General features: G+C 28.2%; 1 non-coding gene and 1 pseudogene across 1 annotated transcript; both read left to right on the forward strand.

The window, feature by feature from the left end:
• The first annotated feature begins 22 nt into the window (after window positions 1–22).
• Window positions 23–125, forward strand: LOC148197180 (small nucleolar RNA R71). The gene has a single exon (XR_015780536.1). It is a non-coding gene; the product is annotated as a small nucleolar RNA R71 (small nucleolar RNA).
• Window positions 126–2,910: 2,785 nt separating this feature from the next.
• Window positions 2,911–13,577, forward strand: part of LOC148197181 (uncharacterized) — a 41,422-nt pseudogene continuing 30,755 nt past the window's right edge.

A 13,577-nucleotide genomic window follows, 5' to 3' on the forward strand; every position in this document is an offset into this window, starting at 1 on the left:
ATTTAGCAGTGTAGGCTCATCAAATCCATGAGTAGGAGTTTTTCTCAGTAGGCCTTTGAATCTATCCCATGCTTGACCTAGAGTTTCATCAACATCTTGTTGAAAAGAAGAGATCTCCTGCTTTCCCTTATTGACTTTGGACTGAGGGAAGAACTTATTCAGAAATTTAGCAACTACATCATCCCAGATTATCAGACTATTCTCTGGAAAGGAATTCAGCCACATTTTTGCATTACCAGCCAATGAGAATGGAAATAAGCTGAGTCGGATTGCTTCATCTGAAACCTGGTGAATCCTTACTGTATTACAGATCTCCATGAAAGTAGCCAAGTGAGTGTATGGATTCTCGTGGGATAATCCATGAAACTGATTGTTCTGCACCAGATGAATAAGAGTTGGCTTCATCTCCATGTTAGCAGCATTCACCACTGGTCTTGCAATACTATTGAAGTGCAGAAGTCCTGAGAAAGTATTATAATCTGCAAGAGTACGCCTTCCTTGCCCAAAACCTTCTCCAGTACGATTATCTTCCATTTCTTCTTTTTCTTGACCAGATGAAGAGTCCAGAATTTGTTCAGAAATAACAGAGGCTTCTCTGGATTCTCTACTTTGTCTCCTCCTTCTACTGTTGTTCCTTCGAGCAGTTGTTTCAATTTCCGAATCAAAAAGTAGATTCTCAGCCTGTTCTGTGCTTCTCATACAAAACACAAACTAAAAAGATAATTTCTACAGATGATAACAATTATGCACAAGAATTCAAATACGATCACAATAAACACTTAAACAAAAGATAGCTAAAATCAACTAAACCAGATAAACAACACACAATCAACAAAAACAAAACAAATCTCTGGCAGCGACGCCAAAAACTTGTTGAGATCTCGGCAAGCATACCAAATCGTTCAAGTAATAAACCGGTAAGTCTGGATATCGTTTCCCAAGAGATTTGTTTAGATTCATTGATTGTTAAAGTTTACTTATTTAGCGATTATTAACCGTATTTTTATAACACACTTAAGATTAGCTTACAGATTTGAAAAGTGGTAAAAACAGTCGAATTAAAGTTCACTACGGTTGACATTCAAGTTCATCACTCAAATAATTTTCTACTAACACAGTTCCTCAAAATTAAGCATCGACATTCTAGGCATACAAGCATCTAATTCCTTAGATGAAAATTCCTGAACCATTCAAACTAAATCACTAATCCCTTAGCAAATTCAGATATCAGATTCACATTAAACACAATGTCATAGATGACTAAAAGTTCCAACCTATGTCTAGAATTGAAATCTCTTAGTTGTTCTATCCTAGGTCCACGGTCTCATGCATTTTCCAATGATTTAACCGTTCAATTAGCTCATATTTCCATCGTAGGCATGAATAATAAAGATAGAACACAAAATTCATACAAGATAATGTATTAACAGATATATTACAAAGAGTTTCAGAACTTTACTCTCAACCCCAGTGAAATGGAGTTCTAGCTACACATATGCATCTCAGAATCAATAATTGATAGATTGGATGGTAGAAAGTGGTGGTTTTACACCTTGGAAGCACCCATACAGGAGCTAGACGCGAGCTGCAGCGTTCCCCTCTTTCTCCTAATCCTTCTCTTGTTCAGTTTCGCGACATTTTAAAGAGAAGGACCTTAAGTGAATTCTCGTTGGGCGACAGGCCTCCACTCGCTGGGCGAGTCACTCGCAGGGCGAGTGACCTCTTCTCGCTGGGTGATTGGTGCTGGCTCGCTGGGCGAATTGTGCTGGCTCGCTGGGCGAGGAGCTCCAGCTGGCTGGGCTACTGGATCCTTCTGGCTAGGTGAGTGACGCACTCCAAGTCTTTGAGATTATCCAATCCTTATTCTACTTCGATATAAACATACAAAAGCATCAATACACATTTAAACATTCAAAACTATACTTACATCAACATTTATATACTTTTCATGAGAATAAACACTTAAACTACTCAAAAGCACAACATTTTAAGTAACAAATACAAGTAAAGTTTACATTTATCAACTCCCCCAAACTTATATATTTTCATGTCCTCATGAAAATAAACAATAACAAAAGAGCAAACCCAAAAGAGCAGTTGATATTCCATCACATAATCTTTGTCACAAAAGTGAGGATTGTACCTACATCTCCAAATATTCATATCAAATGTTATAATTTCTATATTAACAAGTTCTTGAATCCATAATGATAAGACAACCAGAAAAAGAATAATACAAATATGCTCAATCAGTGTTTATCTCAACCTGCAAGTGTTTACAACTCCAATTCACACTCAAATTGTCATCAACTACTTCGTCAACTTTTGCAAGTCATCTCATACACAATTCACACATTTTGATTTAAATCAAAAGGACTTTCTCAGGTTATAACTTGGCTTGGCTAGAAGAAACATGGTTTTACTAGGAAACAAAACAACACTAAAGAAGAGGAGAACAAGAACATAACAACATTGAAACTTTATTTATCAACTACCTCTTCATTCATCACATAACACATTGAAATATATAAATATTTTTTTTTCTTTGTTTTTAACCAGTTAAAGAGTCAACTGATTATAATTTCCCCCAAACTTAATTTTTAGCTATATCTTGGCAATTATGTTTCTTATTCTCTTCTTCTAGAGTGTTGGATAAGGTAGATTATTGTGTAGGGTTCACAAAATATATATATATATATATATATATATATATATATATATATATATATATATATATATATATATATATATAAGGCTCAAACAAAATAACAAAGGATGAATATTCACATATGGGTAGTTATCTGGCCAAGTAGTTAATTTCAACAAAAATCTGCCTTTCTCATGGATGAATATTTAATTTAAAACTAAAATTTAAATCACTCAATTTAAAATAACTAATAATAACCACTCATGGTTGATGTGGCCATAGTCTCCAAGGTGAAGGTTGTCTCTGTTGCTCCTCAGAATGTCTTTGTTGCTCAGCCTCTGCTTCATGTGGTTGTTGCTGCTATGGTGCTTGAGCTTCCCTTCCCCTCACAAATGTTGGTCTGTCCTCAGGCCAAGGTACATGCTCCTAAAATTGAATAGCAGTCATAATACTACACAATTCATATAACAATTGTATATAACAATAAGCTCCGAAAACTTATCCAAACTTCAAACAAACATTTCACAATCAAATCATTGCAGAAACATAATTCAATCCACACAACCAAACATATTCAATTCAAGTTAAATTGACACTAAAAGAACTGAAACCAAAAATTAAGATAGAGTTAGAAAGTTGGGTTGCCTCCCAGTAAGTGCTTGTTTAACGTCTTTAGCTTGACACTAAAAAAAATGATCCTATCTGGTTGCCTTGTTCAGCTTTCTATAATCAATACACATTCCCTACCCAGTCACTGTCCTTGTTGGTATAAGCTCATTTTTCTCATTACAAACAACACTCATGCCACCTTTCTTTGGTACGACTTGTACTGGACTCACCCAAGTGCTGTCAGATATAGGATAGATAATACCTGCTTCAAAAAGCTTTAGAACTTCTTTTCTAACCTCTTCTTTCATCACTGGATTAAGTCGTCTCTGTGGTTGAGCCATTGGTTTGAAATCATCCTCCATGAATATTCTATGCATGCAATAAGTGGAATACGTACTTTTTCACTAGTCTGCAACGAAGATTTAAGTTCTGTCCAGATCTATAGTCCATCAAACCTTGACAGTTTGATATTATTTTTACTATTTCAATTTTATTTAGTTATTTTTTATAAAAAAAAAATCATTGAAAAGGTATCCATGATATTATTAAATATTCAATATTTACAAAGAAATGATAATGGTATAAATTTAAATTAAATTACCAGATATATGATAATGGTATAAATTTAAATTAAATTACCAAATATGTATTAGACATTAAAATAGTGAAACTCGATTATACAAAACAATTTATATTAAAATCGTTTAATATTAAAATAGTCGAGCTTTACTATTTTTAATTCCCTACAACTCCTAAAATGTCATTTTCTAGATTTTTACACTTGATCAAGGTACATCATGATTATTTAATAATTATTAATTATTCATTAATGGAAAAGAAAAGAACTTAATTTGCATAAAATCATTAATAATTTGATAATAAAAAATCAAATGCATGTAATTAATGTAAACCGTTAATTTAAAATAAAATATGTTAGAGTGATGCATTGGAATTATTAGCGTGAATTGAGGGGTGAATTAAGTTGTTATTGTAAATATATGCCTTTAATAATTTTCTCTTAATTTTAATTTTCTTAGCGAATAATTAAAACAATAATAAAGAGTAAGTAGGAGAGAAAATTGCACAAATAATTTTATTTTGATTTAGATCACAAGGATCTTATGTCCAATTGTTAATCCTAAATGGAGATTAACTTTTCGTTATCACACAACTAATAAACTTTTACAATCACATAGAAAGATAAGTTTAAGGGTTTAGAAAACATCTTTCTTGTTACCACGTGATGAAACTCATTTCCCCTGAAAGCCACAAGGGATGAACACTTCTGCTGAATGCTTCTCGATGCATCAACACTTCCTTTTAATCTTCAGGATGACAGATTTCACTTAACAACAACAACAACACTCAATCACAATTCTAGTGAAAGTTCTCACTTTTGAATTATTCATTGCAATAAAAATTATTAATTATTTATTTTAATCGTATTTAAATTTTAAAAGTCAAATAATTCATGGTTATTATATTTACTATTAGTGATTAATTTGTCAATTCGAAAAATTTATTGATTATTTATTTCTGTCCAGATAATAGTCCATTAAACATTGACAATTTGATATTATTTTTACTATTTCAATTTCATTTAGTTACTTTTTATGAAAAATCATTAAAAAGGTAAACATGATATCATCATATATTCAATATTTAGGAAAAAATGATAATTGTATAAATTTTAAATAAAATTACCAAATATCAATTAGATATTAAAATAATAAAATTCGTTTATAAAAAAACTGTTTATGTTAAAATTGTTTAACATTAAAATAGTCGGTCTTACTATTTTTAACTCACTATCACTTCTAAAATGTCAATTGACCCAAATACATCATGATTAATCAACATTATTAATTATTTATTAATGGAAAATAAAGAAAAGAACTTAATTTGCAGGAAAAACATTAATAATTTGATAATAGAAAATCAAATACATTTAATATATAATTAATGCAAACCGTTAATTTAAAAGAAAATAGAAACCTAGAATTAATGTAAACCGTTAATATAAATAGATCCTTTCTCTCTCTATCTATTATATATATTATGTGATGTATGGATCAAATTTTATCCCATTTCTGACAAACAGTGAATTGTAGAAAAAGAAAAGAAGGCAACAATGAGATTTGCTTTGAACGGATCGCTGATTTTCATTGTGTCTTTATTCCTGTTTCAAAGCTCAAATGCTTCTGACCTTATCTCTAAAAATTGCAAGGAGGCTTCAAATAGAGACACAGGAATAATGTATGATTTCTGTGTTGCATGCCTTGAAGAAGCCTCTTCTAAGTTACATCCACCACCCACCAACCTTGAAGATCTTCTGGGCATTTTAATTACAATTTCTAAGAACAATGCAACCAATGTGCTTTCTATTATTTCAAAGCTCTCGAAGGACAAAAGTTTGGATATATTCGCACTTAGGACCTTACAAGAATGTTCTGGTTTGTACGATCACGGCGTATTTTATTTAGACAATATTGCAGGTAATTTGAAGTCCAAGGTATTTAATCATGTTGGTATGGATTTAAGTGGAATACGTACTTTTTCACTCGTCTGTGACGAAGATTTAAGTTCTAGGTGGAGAGGTGGAATATCTCCTTTGTCAAAGGAATACCAAATCTTTGACCAACTCCTTTGGATATCTTATGTTTTCCTCAAAATGATAACGAAAACTTAGAATGTCTTGATGTAATCCTGTCCGAGTTGTCCTTCTTTTGTATTTTTACCTTTCATAGGTTAGCTTTTAAGGAGCATGGGTTAGTATAAATACCCAGCTTCTCTATTGTAATTGGCACTCATGAGGCGCTTCTATCATGTCTTATTCAATAATAGTAATAATAATAAAGATTAAATTAGTTTTTGTCCCTTACAGTACCTTCTTAAAAACTTCCACCTAATTTATTTACAAATGCATGAATTTAGTCCTTTTAACTAAGTTTGGTTAAGTTTATTTAGCGTTTCAAATGTGTTTCATGATAACATTTGAGTTTCTTTTTTTAAATTGTTTGACATATTTTCACCTCAATGTTAAATTGTTTGACAAACTTTAGAAATGCATGAATTTAGTCGTTTTAACTAAATTTGGTTAACTTTACAAACGCGTTTGAAACACCAAATAAACTTAATAAAATTTGATTGAGAAAAACTAAATCTACCAGTTATAAAAATGAGAGTCTAAATTGGTCCAAAGTTTCAAAGAGAAACTAATCCTAATTTTTACTGAAAGTTAAGTTACTAAAATCATATTAAACCTTGATAATGATACACTGAGTGATAAAATATGTTAATTTAATTTTAAGTTGGAATGATCATTGAGATTGAAATTACGCTATGAAGTATTTCTTATGGCACAAAAGCATACTCAAGTTCTTCCTTTTATAATTTTACTCCCAAAGTGTTATTTTATTTGTGTTTTTTTAGTTTATTTGTTATTTTAGTGGTACCTCTCAATTGAAGACTGATATAATTTATTTGTAATCACAGTTATATTAATTCTAAAGTTTAATTATTTTTCTAATCAGTTCCTAAAAATATAAGTAGGTTTTGGTTTAGACGTTTTCTGTATAAATTTTATTTTCCCTTTTTCCCCAAAATTGAAAATTGTTACTTTTGTTGGGCTATACTAATTAATATTTGTTTGAAATGAAAACTTTAAGAGTAGGACACACTGCATATAAGTTTATCAAATATGTAAAGTATATTTACATATTATTTAAAAAATAACTGTACATCTCGTTAACAGTTCTTTTTATACATCAAACAGAATTATTTAATAATGTTAAAATTGTAGTTAAATATATTTTTATTTTTTATTAAAATAAATGTATATTTATTTTATCACTGTACTTTATAAAAAGAATGTAAAATATCCTTCTTAACAAAAAATATGTAAAATATTTTTCATGAGACAGACAAAATTTTACACTAACTATAGTATAACCTTGATATTTTTTGCAAAAGGTATTTTTGCATGACTTTAATAAAGTTTTTGGTCAAAATATATGTATAAATTTAGTTTGAGAATGATTGGATGCACTAAAACTAATGGTTATCTTGTGAATGAATCATTTGTGATGACCTAATTTAGAATACAATTTTCTTCTTCCACCATATGATTGTTTCACATTTATGGATATAATTAATGTAAGACCCATGAAAAAGAAAATATTTATAATAGTAAATTTTAGTATTTTATTAGTAATAATAATTTTAATGGATAGAAAAATGTAAATTTTGGATATAAAATTATAGTAATTTTAGAAGGAGAGGTGCAAATTTTTGGTAAACTTATTTAGTAAATTTTTTTTTAATTGAATAGTAAAAAGTAAATAGTAAATAGTAAAAAGTGAATAGTAAAAATAAATTTTCAGCATTTGGATTCCTTAGCATGGAAGAAAGTAGTAGGTAGAAATTAGGATCAGATTTGGTGAGAAAATGATTGAAATATTATTTTTAAATAATATTAAAATAATAAATAATATTAAAATATTAATGAATAGTAAATTTTTTTTTACTATAAATAGCCATGGGAGGGAAGAGTATTTTGCACCAAGAGAAGAGAAATCAAGTGAGAGAAAGTTAGAGAGAAATTTTTAGTTGCAAGAAGGGTAGAGGTTCTGAAAGGTTTCGGAGAAATAAATTCAGAGCAAGAGACGTCTGGAATAGAGGTAGGGGAGCTAACCTTTCTATGTTTTTATATTATGATTTAATAGTTCTATGCTTTTATATTATGATTTAGTATTGTTTTATTACTATTCATATATTGAAATTCTGCTGTGTGAATACTGTTAATGCTTACTGTATGTTAATCTATATTGAAATTCAGTGTTAATATTATATGCTGTTGTTTTGAATCTGTAAATAAGAAATTTGTTAAAAACTAGTTGAGGAACACTTTGGCTAAGGAAAGACTTGGTACTTAAGTTGTCCATTGTGACGCACCTCTCTTTCCTGGAAGTCTACTCGACAAGTTTTTAACTTAAATCCTATTGAACAGATTGAGTACTGTTAAATTATTATGCAATATATTGAGTTTGTGTGATTTATGCGATGATTGTATTTTATTATATTGCATTTGAATTTATGCATCTGAACATGTTATGAGTATTATGGGGAGATTTTGTAAGGGGTATAATGTGAGTTGAGGAATATGATTATGGTATGAGTCTCGTGGAGAGATTCAGTAATATTATGGTATTTGTGTATATGTTGATGTTGAGGGTCCCGTAGTTGGAGGTTATCCTGATACTCTAATAATCATCTAGTCTCAAGTAGAGAGGGATGAATTATGTGGTGAGAGGAGCAGGAGGTCCTGATCTATGTGCCGGTTTTGGACATAGTGAGGGGATTAACCTTGTGAATGGTATGAAGTATTTTGAAAGTGTATTTGTAAAAAGAAGTAGAAGTCATTACAAGTGCATAATCCTCCCGTGACCGCTCATCAACGTATCATCCGGATGAGTGTTTATTGGGTATTGTGGTGTCTATTGGGTATTGTGAGACGAGTGTCTAATAGGAATTGTGGTATGAGGGTGTCGAACATAATTATTATATGATGTTTATATCAAGGTAATTATACATGTTTTATAATGATTTGTTACATGTTTATAAATGATTTGTTGCATGTTAGCTCACCCTACTTGTTTGTGTTTGTTTTTTGTGTTTGGGTATGTGCGATGATCGTATAATTCGTTACACGGGAGCAGATGAAGGAATGTCGTCTGATCCAGTGCCAATGAAGAGAGAGACAGAAGAATAAGTTAGAAGAATTCGAATTATATTTATGAGTTTATAGTTGAAATTATGAGTTTAAAACATGTGTAGACAGATATTAACTATGAATTTATAAGTGTGAGATTACGGGATATTACCGTAAATGTAATAGTTACAATATATAAATTATGAATTATCCAGTGTGAGATATTGGGATGTTACAATTAATAAATATTTAAATTATTTTGCAAATTCAAAAATATATTTTGAATTATACATTGCAATAAAAATTATTATTTATTTATTTTAATCATAATTAAATTTTAAAAGTCAAATAATTCATAGTTATCATATTTAATATTAGTGATTAATTTGTGAATTTGAATAATTTATGGATTATTTATTTCTGTCCAGATCTATAGTCCATCAAACCTTGACAGTTTGATATTATTTTTGCTATTTCAATTTTATTTAGTTATTTTTTATAAAAGAAAAATCATTGAAAAGGTATCCATGATATTATTAAATATTCAATATTTACAAAGAAATGATAATGGTATAAATTTAAATTAAATTACCAGATATATGATAATGGTATAAATTTAAATTAAATTACCAAATATGTATTAGACATTAAAATAGTGAAACTCGATTATACAAAACAATTTATATTAAAATCGTTTAATATTAAAATAGTCGAGCTTTACTATTTTTAATTCCCTACAACTCCTAAAATGTCATTTTCTAGATTTTTACAATTGATCAAGGTACAATGATTATTTAATAATTATTAATTATTCATTAATGGAAAAGAAAAGAACTTAATTCGCATAAAATCATTAATAATTTGATAATAAAAAATCAAATGCATGTAATTAATGTAAACCGTTAATTTAAAATAAAATATGTTAGAGTGATGCATTGGAATTATTAGCGTGAATTGAGGGGTGAATTAAGTTGTTATTGTAAATATATGCCTTTAATAATTTTCTCTTAATTTTAATTTTCTTAGCGAATAATTAAAACAATAATAAAGAGTAAGTAGGAGAGAAAATTGCACAAATAATTTTATTTTGATTTAGATCACAAGGATCTTATGTCCAATTGTTAATCCTAAATGGAGATTAACTTTTCGTTATCACACAACTAATAAACTTTTACAATCACATAGAAAGATAAGTTTAAGGGTTTGGAAAACATCTTTCTTGTTACCACGTGATGAAACTCATTTCCCCTGAAAGCCACAAGGGATGAACACTTCTGCTGAATGCTTCTCGATGCATCAACACTTCCTTTTAATCTTCAGGATGACAGATTTCACTTAACAACAACAACAACACTCAATCACAATTCTAGTGAAAGTTCTCACTTTTGAATTATTCATTGCAATAAAAATTATTAATTATTTATTTTAATCGTATTTAAATTTTAAAAGTCAAATAATTCATGGTTATTATATTTACTATTAGTGATTAATTTGTCAATTCGAAAAATTTATTGATTATTTATTTCTGTCCAGATAATAGTCCATTAAACATTGACAATTTGATATTATTTTTACTATTTCAATTTCATTTAGTTACTTTTTATGAAAAATCATTAAAAAGGTAAACATGATATCATCATATATTCAATATTTAGGAAAAAATGATAATTGTATAAATGTTAAATAAAATTACCAAATATCAATTAGATATTAAAATAATAAAATTCGTTTATAAAAAAACTGTTTATGTTAAAATTGTTTAACATTAAAATAGTCGGTCTTACTATTTTTAACTCACTATCACTTCTAAAATGTCAATTGACCCAAATACATCATGATTAATCAACATTATTAATTATTTATTAATGGAAAATAAAGAAAAGAACTTAATTTGCAGGAAAAACATTAATAATTTGATAATAGAAAATCAAATACATTTAATATATAATTAATGCAAACCGTTAATTTAAAAGAAAATAGAAACCTAGAATTAATGTAAACCGTTAATATAAATAGATCCTTTCTCTCTCTATCTATTATATATATTATGTGATGTATGGATCAAATTTTATCCCATTTCTGACAAACAGTGAATTGTAGAAAAAGAAAAGAAGGCAACAATGAGATTTGCTTTGAACGGATCGCTGATTTTCATTGTGTCTTTATTCCTGTTTCAAAGCTCAAATGCTTCTGACCTTATCTCTAAAAATTGCAAGGAGGCTTCAAATAGAGACACAGGAATAATGTATGATTTCTGTGTTGCATGCCTTGAAGAAGCCTCTTCTAAGTTACATCCACCACCCACCAACCTTGAAGATCTTCTGGGCATTTTAATTACAATTTCTAAGAACAATGCAACCAATGTGCTTTCTATTATTTCAAAGCTCTAGAAGGACAAAAGTTTGGATATATTCGCACTTAGGACCTTACAAGAATGTTCTGGTTTGTACGATCACGGCGTATTTTATTTAGACAATATTGCAGGTAATTTGAAGTCCAAGGTATTTAATCATGTTGGTATGGATTTAAGTGGAATACGTACTTTTTCACTCGTCTGTGACGAAGATTTAAGTTCTAGGTGGAGAGGTGGAATATCTCCTTTGTCAAAGGAATACCAAATCTTTGACCAACTCCTTTGGATATCTTATGTTTTCCTCAAAATGATAACGAAAACTTAGAATGTCTTGATGTAATCCTGTCCGAGTTGTCCTTCTTTTGTATTTTTACCTTTCATAGGTTAGCTTTTAAGGAGCATGGGTTAGTATAAATACCCAGCTTCTCTATTGTAATTGGCACTCACGAGGCTCTTCTATCATGTCTTATTCAATAATAGTAATAATAATAAAGATTAAATTAGTTTTAGTCCCTTACAGTACCTTCTTAAAAACTTCGACCTAATTTATTTAGAAATGCATGAATTTAGTCCTTTTAACTAAGTTTGGTTAAGTTTATTTAGCGTTTCAAATGTGTTTCATGATAACATTTGAGTTTTTTTTTAAAATTGTTTGACATATTTTCACCTCAATGTTAAATTGTTTGACAAACTTTAGAAATGCATGAATTTAGTCGTTTTAACTAAATTTGGTTAACTTTTGAAACGCGTTTGAAACACCAAATAAACTTAATAAAATTTGATTGAGAAAAACTAAATCTACCAGTTATAAAAATGAGAGTCTAAATTGGTCCAAAGTTTCAAAGAGAAACTAATCCTAATTTTTCCTGAAAGTTAAGTTACTAAAATCATATTAAACCTTGATAATGATACACTGAGTGATAAAATATGTTAATTTAATTTTAAGTTGGAATGATCATTGAGATTGAAATTACGCTATGAAGTATTTCTTATGGCACAAAAGCATACTCAAGTTCTTCCTTTTATAATTTTACTCCCAAAGTGTTATTTTATTTGTTTTTTTAGTTTATTTGTTATTTTAGTGGTACCTCTCAATTGAAGACTGATATAATCTATTTGTAATCACAGTTATATTAATTCTAAAGTTTAATTATTTTTCTAATCAGTTCCTAAAAATATAAGTAGGTTTTGGTTTAGAGGTTTTCTGTATAAATTTTATTTTCCCTTTTTGCCCCAAAATTGAAAATTGTTACTTTTGTTGGGCTATACTAATTAATATTTGTTTGAAATGAAAACTTTAAGAGTAAGACACACTGCATATAAGTTTATCAAATATGTAAAGTATATTTACATATTATTTAAAAAATAACTGTACATCTCGTTAACAGTTCTTTTTATACATCAAACAGAATTATTTAATAATGTTAAAATTGTAGTTAAATATATTTTTAGTTTTTAATTTACTTTTAAAATAAATGTATATTTATTTTATCACTGTACTTTATAAAAAGAATGTAAAATATCCTTCTTAACAAAAAAATATGTAAAATATTTTTCATGAGACAGACAAAATTTTACACTAACTATAGTATAACCTTGATATTTTTTGCAAAAGGTATTTTTGCATGACTTTAATAAAGTTTTTGGTCAAAAAATATGTATAAATTTAGTTTGAGAATGATTGGATGCACTAAAACTAATGCATTTACACAATTATCTTGTGAATGAATCATTTGTGATGACCTAATTTAGAATGCAATTTTCTTCTTCCACCATATGATTGTTTCACATTTATGGATATAATTAATAAATATTTAAATTATTTTGCAAATTCAAAAATATATTTTGAATTATACATTGCAATAAAAATTATTATTTATTTATTTTAATCATAATTAAATTTTAAAAGTCAAATAATTCATAGTTATCACATTTAATATTAGTGATTAATTTGTGAATTTGAATAATTTATGGATTATTTATTTCTGTCCAGATCTATAGTCCATCAAACCTTGACAGTTTGATATTATTTTTACTATTTCAATTTTATTTAGTTATTTTTTATAAAAAAAAAAATCATTGAAAAGGTATCCATGATATTATGAAATATTCAATATTTACAAAGAAATGATAATGGTATAAATTTAAATTAAATTACCAAATATATGATAATGGTATAAATTTAAATTAAATTACCAAATATGTATTAGACATTAAAATAGTGAAACTCGATTATACAAAACAATTTATATTAAAAT

Source organism: Vigna umbellata, chromosome 6 (genome assembly GCF_029865625.1).
Source record: "Vigna umbellata cultivar VRB3 chromosome 6, Vumbellata_1.0, whole genome shotgun sequence".
NCBI lineage: Eukaryota > Viridiplantae > Streptophyta > Magnoliopsida > Fabales > Fabaceae > Vigna > Vigna umbellata.